The following is a 9,959-nucleotide window of genomic DNA, read 5'->3' as shown; positions in this document are numbered from 1 at the left end:
TGATACCATCATGAGAAAGCTACTTTAAGTTTATTTGAGCGCTATTGCAAAAATGTTCTTCTCAGGGCCTCAACACATGAGTATCCAAAGCAGGACTAACATAAGCATTTCTCTACTTAAACACTGTAGGAAAGCCTGCTTAAAAAAAAGATGCTTACAGTCCAGGCTAAGTTGCTTTTCTCCTATACATGTGTTTCTTAGATATTTTGAATTATCAAACCATGGAAGCTCAAGAAAAACTTGGGATACAAAAAAGCTTTCAAAATTAATCTTATTCTTTCTTGCAACAGAAATATATGCTGATTTGGGAAAGCGCATTTTCATTTCTTCTTGGTCTTGAATTCTCCAGAAAGACTGAAAATAAGTAAAGCAAATTCTTTTCAAAGCTTTTTGGCCTTTTTTGCAAACATATAGTCAGTCTCCAATCCCCAGTGCGGCACAAAGATCTGCAGTGTCTTTTTATAAGCAGAGGAAAGCGTGCTTCCAGAGTGAGCACCCTTGGCATCACAGTTCCTCTCTCATACATTCACACGGCTTCTCCAGAGACCTTTTCCCTTTTCACCCCCTTTTTCCAGTTTCAAAAACTAAAAGCTAATCGGATCTAGTTCCATGCTAAAGTGAATGTATAAAATCTTTGTCATTTTGCTGTAGGTTTCACTGTTTTCCTCCATCACGAACCTCTTTACTGCAAATTCTAGCAATGGTTTAGGTTGTCATTTTTTCCCTACACAAGAGTCTTCACTGCATCTCATACTGGGTATGACAGCAGCATTTTTGTATTTTCCGCTTGTATAAAAATTGCCTCTTTGAAAATTTTAGAGAGATATATTTTTGAAAAATATGACTGACAGTTCACTTATTGCAACATCACGAAACTCTTTAATTTTTCTCTGAAATCAATTTAGACCTGTATAAACAGAGAAAAATTTCAAGTCGAGAACCTCTACTCTTCATCATGTTTTCTGCTGCTTCAATGTAGCTGAACGTTAAGAGTGTGAATGCTGAAATTAATGCAAATATGCTCTTCTGGAAAACCATCTCCTTGTTTTTTGTTCTCTGCCAGTGTAACCCTATGTTCTGAAGCCACTTCTATTCCAGTTTGTAATTTTTTTGCCTTTAGATTTCTCCACTTCTCTGGAGGGTTTGTTCTTTGCCTTCTAGGCAACCAGTCTTAAAGAATCAATGTGACATAGCTATTTGTTGTTTCTATCTATCTCATCTTGTTTGCCCTTGCTCCTGCAGTTCTGGCTTTTAAATGAACCTGCAGCTTCTCTCCAGGCTCTTACATGCTCCTACAAGGCATGTGGAGAAGAAAGCTTATAAGCTGCAGGCTGTAGCTGTCTGAGAATTATATGCTAACAAAAATTTTAAGATAGTGTTCTATTTTATTTGTAAATGATTACTCAAGTTCTAGTCTCATGACAGTGTACATCCAACCCTATTATTGGCCTAAACAGAGATCAAAATATTTTCCTTTATTTCTTCTTAGTATGGATATTCTACAGTCATATAGGTTTTTAGGCTAGATTTAAGTATGCAACTGACAAAGAAAATTTTCGGTATTAAAAAAGCCTAATAGGAGAAATTCTTTACTTGCAAAAGGAAAAACTGCTATATCTAATCCATACAATGAAAATATTTTGTATGCCCAACACTGATCTAAATGTTGTTGCAAAGGAGATGTCTAAAGATGCCACAGAAGTGGTTAAGTGCACCCTAAGTTAAAAGATGGACAGAGTGAGTAATCTGTTGTTACTGTTGGTGGAAAAGCACTGGTACAGAAACTTTATTAACACTAGAAACAGTTAAACAGTTCTCTCAGTGTGTTGACTAAAATTTTATCATTTAAGCCCTACATGTGCTCACTCTGAGTCAAAGATTAACACTGAGGTGAAGAAACACTCATCAAGAGGAGTGGGATTCCATAGGACAGAGTGCCACCAGGTAAGTGCCTAGGTCTCGCACTATTAGGTTATTTCTTTCATTTCCAGATTCCATTTATAGGAGGGCATTCTATTAATAAGTGTAACATCATCTTACAAATTCTCTTCTCCTTAAAATTTGGGCAAATTCTCCTGTGTTTTTGTTGATGCACAATCATATTCACATTAACTTGGGTGAAGGACATATTAATGTTGCAGTGAGCAAGTAGTCCCTCTCCCCAGTCACAGAATAACAGCAACAAATAAATGATATTTTCCATGTGCCTGAGATATGAATTCCAATGAAAAAAAGCCCCTCCAGGCTCTCCTGGAGATGCTAGAGAATACAAAATAAGCCTGAAAGCTACCAATATTTAAATTAGCAGAATCCAGAGGTGTCTTTTTATTGTTTTGTTTATTAATATGAGATAGGATAATCAGGGAGAAAAATGTCATGCAAAAATAGAACAAAAATAGCACATTTGAGCTTGCTTTTTTTTTCCTCGAAGTGTTTTCTTCATTGAGTTTAATTAAACTCTTCATAGCCTGATGAGCAAACTTCCAATTAAGTTCTTGTAATGAAAGTATAAACATATAAAATAACTGCCTTCATGGGTAAGCACATTTGAAAAGTAGGTATTCTAGTAAATTTTAGTGCTGTGATAGAAGTATGTATGTTTTTTTTCAAATTTGTGGGTTTAAAACTGGTATATTCACATAATTAAACCACTATTCTAGTGGAAATGGAAATGGAAGGTAATAAAATTATATTTTTTATGTTTATAATACTCTAATTCTCACAGTATCATTATGTAACAGGTTGGTGATACGAGGAACCTTTTCCAGATACAGTAATTTTGATGAGTTGAAGGGTAAGTTAACTCTCACTGAAAATTTTGTGCAAGGAGTGTCAGAGGGGTCAGATAGGAAATGAAAGGCTTGAAGGAATGCAGAAAAAAAAAAGTGATCTGTTGTTTTCAACCAGGTCAGGAAGCTACAGATTCAGTAGCATCCACCTACTAGAAACCATGAGACATTCAATAGGGATGCTGCTTAGCCTCAGAATGCTGTGGCCACCCATTGCACTTATTAGATGCCTGTGTCCACAGTATTCTGCTTCTGTGAGAAAAAACAGAAACAGATTTAAAAGAAAGGAGGGAAACATTCTGTGATATAGTCGAAATTAGTATCTGATATTGATGCCAGGAGTCATGACACTTTGGAGAAGAAGAAACTTTGAGAAAAATCTTTCAGATGGCAGATAAGCAGAGCACCTCAATTGGCTTCATGAAGTGATAAGAAAAAGAATTTCAAACTTTGATGTTCATGGAGCATGTGTTGATATTCTAATAAAATGCAAGATGACTCCAGATAGTATAGGTGAGTTAATGCACATACATCTACAAAATCGTCTTGAAAAAACTTAACTTCCTTGGAAAATTTGAACCATTTCAGCTGTTTCTATAGGTAGAGGAGATTTTATCTGCATTCGTATTTTCATTCACAGTCATACTGTTCTGGTCCGTTCCTAAAAATAATAATGTGGGAAAGACAGATGACCTTCTGAACCTCACATTCACATAGAGTTCATGTTGCCTGACCACAGGCAAGGTCGTTGTTATCTTTTTTCCTTTCTCTTGGTTGTGTTTTTTGCATTGTATGTTTTTATGAGATATTGAAATGCTATATAATTGTAGGACCTTAAGTAATACCATAACAACCTGAACAATGACCTACTTTTCCCATGTCCCTTCATTTTCACCTCTAACACAGAGCTCGTTCTTTTCAGATTGTGCTCTGTGAGGAAATTGCTGGATATTATGCTAAATGCAGATACTACAAAATATTAGATGTTAAAGGTAATCTAGTTTCAAGTAATATTCAATGATAGAAACTTACTATGAATTTATGTTAGGCTTAAACAAATACCTGAATATTTGCATTTTTTAAATTGTTTTTATCCTGACTCATCTCATAACCCACAGAGTGCTCTGATTAAATGGAAATATAAATGTCAGATTTATATGGGACTTTACAATTGAAAACTGCTAATTATTTGTTATGATACTGTTGATACACCTTGACTATAGAAGTACAACTTACTGGAAGTCTTCTAACTAAAAAGCTAACTAAAATATCTATTTTTGTTAGAAATGAGACTCATGGTATCAAGAGCAAGGCAGTAAATAAATGTCTGTTCTGATTTGTACAGTCCTGGCTTTTCTACTGCTCTCAGTATGTAGTTGTGTGTCCTAGCATGCCAAACTATTACCAGTTTAAAAATAAACAAAAAGTCTACTTATTGTGATGATTTTTATGGATTTCTGCAACCTTGCTTATTCCTTGCATCTATAAATTCTTGCTGATATTTGCTGTATTTCTGCTCCTATATAATGTATCTGCAGAGCAAATCTCATAACTAAGGTCTGATGCAAACTGTACTGAAGTCACTAGAGTTACCCATTACTCAACTGGCTTTTCAATAAGGTCACAGATTTAAGAAAAAAAAAACTTAGAGAATAGAAGTTGCATTATTGGCTTGGAAAAGTCACTGAATGTGCACTTCCTTCATGCGAATTTCTAGTCAGTTAACTGCTAATGGAAGTTGATGTGGTTGTTCATCCATTTCAAATAAACTTTCTGTCTGAAACACCAATAATTCTACACTATGCCAGAAGGAATGATTCCCATCAAAACAAAAGTTCTTCATTTCCCACTAAGCTATCTTACCATTATTATTGGTCCAACAAACAGTGGATGATGCCTCAGAAGTTAATTTCCTCTCAAACTGTCTTACAAGCTAAATTTCAAAAAGAAAAGATCATCAAATGACCTAGATTTCTTGTCCTTGGGCCTTTGTAGCTGAATCAAGTCTGGGCCTTGGGAGTGGTTTACATGCTTGAAGTGAGCATCCCAGACATCTCCACCTGCTTTACTTTTGGTTGCAAATGTCTTGGGACACGTGAAATGGATTCTTTTAGGACTAAACTAAACTTGAAATTAACTTCAGTCACAACCTTAATGCTGTTCTGAAGCAAATCATCCTTCAGTTAAGGAGGGTGAGCCTAGAATTAGTTCAATGTACAAAACCCCTGATAATGTGCCAAGACCACCCCTTATTTTGCTCTGCTCATCCATACTTGTGTGTTAACTCTGTTGGTCATGTAGGTGTAGCCTCATGTAGGATGATAAATTGTTCCTAGCTGAGTTTTTGCTAAGAAACTGGTTACCAGTAAGTGTCTCCTTGCTTTATTTTTATGCCATATATGTGAGTCCTGATGTTCTGGGAAATCCCATGTTAAATAGTTTCGATTGGGTCATACATTTGCTTCCTCTGACATTAAAAAAAAACAAAAAAAAAAAAAGTAAAAAATCAAACCAAGGAAACAAACAACAAAAAAGAACCCATCAGGATACTTTGGACCAACAAGAGTTCTTCAGCTCTCTCATTTCCAAACGTTCCAAACAGAAACAAAAGGTTATTCATAAGTGTGCCAGTTTGGACAAATTTGCTGGAAAATATCCTCTGGTAGGTCGCATACAACCACTCCTCCCCCACCAGGTTCAGGAAAAAAATTTTCCTCAGAGGAAAATGAAAGAGATAAAAAAATTATTTATTTAACAAACACACAGGAAAAGAATAATAATGCTGAATAATAAAACCTCTCATTGTGGAGAGAAACCTGGGAAGATTTCAGAGTCCTTCTGTAGGTGTGGTCTCTCTCTCTTCCCTCTTCGGAGCTGGAGTTTGCTGTGGGGGGCCCCCCCTTCCGGGCAGGTGTAAGGTCTCCCGGTGAGGTTCTGATGTTCTGGTGTTCTAAACAGTTCCAGAAGAGAAGAAGAAGAAGCCAAAGTCCCAGGGGAACAAAAGAGTTTAACTCTCCATCTCTCTCCCGAGAAAAGGAGCCGAAAGCTGCCTGAAAAGCAAGAAGGGTGTTTCCTCTGCTCTTCTCCCCGTAGCAGCAGAATGCAGAGGACTGTGTACCTGTATCTTGTCCTTGAACAACTGTTTTGAAAAGTCCCTCAGTTTTTTTCTCTCCCTCCTCTTGGGCTCAGTTTAAAGGCACAGAAAGGTGCAGGATTGATTTCTGGGCCTAGAGCATCGACAGGGGATACGCATCATAAAGTCACCCCAAGACAATAAGAAAGTTGATTTAAAAGGCCTAATGCAGTCACAGTGTAACAGTAGAGGATGTTAATGAAATGTCTGATTTGTGCTTTACATTTTGGAGTGCTGGCCTATCTCAGAGTTCCCCAGTGTAAAAGTCATGGCAAACTGGAGCAAGTCCAGCAAAGGACCAGCGGGATTTTGAAGCATCTGATATGCAAGGAGAGGCTGAAAGAGGTGGGACTGTCCAGCCTGGAGAACCAAAGGACAGAAGGATCTTATCAATACAAACACACAACACACAGGAGATGCCATTTGAACATAAGAAAATATGTTTTTTAATGTGAGAGTGAGTGGTTGAACACAGACACAGGTTACCCAAAGAGGTATTGGAATCTTCTGTATCAGAAGTATTAAAACCGTGAGTAACCTGCACTGTGTGACCCTGTTTTGAGCAGGTGCATCGGACTAGACAATCTCCAGAGGTCACTTCCAACCTCAAGCATTCTGTAATTCTGTAGTCTGAGAAATTAAGCAACCTGTAACTTAGTAATGTTAAATGCTTAACCTATTCAGTGCCTACAGTTGAACGTTTTAGGGTCTGTGTAATTGCACTTTTTTAGCATACATGAAGAGTAGTGAGTTCAAATGAAAAGTCTCTGTGTTTCTCACTTTATCCCAAAATCTTTGGGTATTTAAAATATTTATTTTATTCTTTATTTTCTCTTCAGGTTTTCTTATCTGCTAATTGTGGCCTATGGATGCACTGTATAAGAGATTATGTTAATATAAAATCATACCTGAGCAGCTTTTATTTTTCAGGTTTCTCAAAATATGATTGAAGTTTTGTAAAAGAAAATACTATGTTTGGCCTGGTTGACAACAAAAGTGAGCCTCTAATGCATTATAAAGCCTGTAAAAAACTATCTTATTAATAATTTTTTAGAAGTTTTGCTTATGCATTACTGCAGGATGTACATGATAAAAATTCTGAAAATTATGTGCCATCTCTATATCAATGTTTCTTTAAAGAGGGAAAGAAAATATTAAAAAGTAATTTTTTCATGAGCATTCCACTAAATACAGTAAATATTAGATTAAGTAAGCTGAATTGTGTAGAGATGTTAATTCGCTAAATTTCCAAAATAACTTTTACTGATCTAAAATGAGCAATGAATTACTCTATGTTGCCATCATAGAGTACAGTGAACCAGAACTTTCTGCAGCAGTTAAATGATGGTAAAACTAAATTTTTCATTATTAGCCTTCAGTGCTTATATAATAATAAAGAATATTTCCAAGGGAATTAAAAAGCTGAATAAAATAGAAATATACAGGAAGAACTTAATTTTTCTTCTAACTTTCCCTGAATCAAACAAATATGACTTGTTATGGGATTAAAACAGGCAATAAACACACGGCCTAGTTAATGGAGATGCTACAGGAGACATTTATCAGTCATGTTGGAGGATGCTTCTTCCTAACGGATTTTGTTCTTAGAATTGTTAGCTAATGCATACCCAGTGGTTCATCTTAACTAACTTATGTATCTAGGAATGAGCCAGTACAGTAGTTTCCATCAGGAGGCTGAAATAAAGCAGTATTTCTGTCTTAATCTCTACCCTTTAATTATGAACATAATAACCAAAAACTTAGCATGTCTTTTAAATTGCAAGAAACAATGCTTTCTGGAGATGCACTTTCTGTAATGTGACAGGTGGGAGATAAGATGTCTGGTAGGTTTTGATTGGCAAGTACTTATTTGTATATAATTTAATGCACACAGAAGGTAGGTTGACCTCCATGGTCCATCTACTCACAAATTAGAGAGAGCACAGTCAGAATTCTGTCTATACCTCCACCATACTCCTGCCCCAAATATAAAAGAAACTAAGTTGTTTCCACGACCACATCCCTTTTAGTACATCTGTTGACCTTGACAGCAATATTTTCTCTAACCATCTGTGTAGTTTAGAATGTATAGGAGCAGATCAGATACAGGTCTGGGCTGATCAATTTGTAACTAACTATCACTTATATTTTGCATAAAGTAAGACAGAGCTTTCAAATAAGAAGACCTTTGGCTACTGACTCATTGATCAAAACTCAAACTAGAATCAATGAACTCTTACATGCCAATATGAATATCACTAAAGTTGTATCTTGATCAGTGAGGATGGGTTTTCTAAGCTTTCACCTTAACCTTCCCTTTGTTCCATCACTAACAGAAATTATTGATGAGAATTAAATTGATAGGTGAACTACAGAATCATGCAATGATTGGATGGGACCTCTGGAGATCATCTGGATCAACCCCACTGTTCAAGCAGGGCCACCTAGAGCCCATTGCCCAAGACCCTGTCCAGATGACTTTTGAGTATCTCCAAGGAGGGAGAGCACACAATTTCTCTGGGTAAATCTGTGGCCCTGCTCAGTTACCCTCACAGTGAAAAAGTGTATCCTGATGCTCAGTTGGAACCTCCTGTGTTCAGTTTGTGGCCATTGCCTCTAGGTCTGTCACTGGGCACCGCTGGAAACAGCCTAGCTTAATTTTTCTCAACATACTCCCTTCAAGGAGCTATGTATGTTGATAAGATCCCTCTGAGACTTCTCTTCCCTAGGCTGAACAATCACAGGTGTCTCAACTTTTCCTCATAGAAGAGATACAGCAGATCCAAGTCTGGACTAAAGCTGCCCCTGGACTAAAGGCCTATTTGTTCAGCTACAGCTGTGATTATGGAAGGCGGTGTGTGAATCTATCATATCAATGATCACACCACCAGTCTTGATAGCAATTAGCAGCAGTTAGTTCTGTAATTTGGGCTTAATTGCCTTACTTAATACATGGTTCAGCACACCAAAATTTGTCATTCTAATTTCAATGGAGATCAAAGGTAAAGACTTCTTTTGAGACTGTGCTATAGATTCGGCTAACGGTGGAAAATTGGCTGCAAGTAGCTCAAAAACTAAATGTTTTAATGTTTAATTGATTATTTAATATTTCAGTACAGTGTTTTCTAATTAAAGGCTATAGGCTACTATAATGTAGATCTCTTCAGTATTAATAGACATTGTATGCTCTATGTTTTGCTTTTGTTTTGTTTATATTTTCTCATACAGCCCCAATGAACTACTACTTTTTTCCATTCAAAACAGAAGTGAACTGAATAATATTTTTCCTCTTTTCCACTTCTATCTTCATGCAAGAATTACATCTTACAAAATGCATTTAATTTAGGAAAACATCATATAAGCAGTCTATATTTTCCCACAGTTCTTTCTACTTTGCTGCAGATCCAGAAATCTGAACACGATTGCACTGATATGACAGTTGCAGAACCACTATCCACAGCCTAATGCAAAGCCATACAGCAAGAATAACTGGAGGCAGAAGCAGAAAATCTCTGGCAGGAATAGCTTGTAGCTGGTCTTTCTCAACTATCATCTCACTCTCAATGAGAAATGGAGACCAGACTACAGCAATTAAATTCTAGACACAGCAAAGGCAGGGAGTCAGCAAAGGAATTTGAAGAGATGGAACTTGAAGTTAAACAAAAGCTGCAAGAGGGACATAAAAAATGACAAAATTTAGGAGAGCACATATGTATTGTTAACATATGTTTCTAAATGTCAGAAACTAAGCGTTCTTATTTTTGTATCTTCAAACATGAAATCTATTTTCTAGACATATTACTAAATGCTATTAAATGCTATTAAACTTTTACCCTATTTTACTAAAAGGACATAAGCACCTGATATTCATCAGGTGACTCTATTCTTCCATTTCTAACTTTATATATTGACCTACAGATGACAACACAGCCTGTTCAGAGTCCATAAAGTTCTAAGTATATAAAGTAGTCCCTTATTACCAAACGTGAAATACAGTCAGTACAAGGATACGTATCCAGAGTCATCTGGTTTCCAGC

Source organism: Corvus moneduloides, chromosome 3 (genome assembly GCF_009650955.1).
Source record: "Corvus moneduloides isolate bCorMon1 chromosome 3, bCorMon1.pri, whole genome shotgun sequence".
Classification (NCBI taxonomy): Eukaryota; Metazoa; Chordata; class Aves; order Passeriformes; family Corvidae; genus Corvus; species Corvus moneduloides.
The sequence above is the reverse complement of the archived record's forward strand: the minus strand, read 5'-3'. Positions refer to the sequence as shown.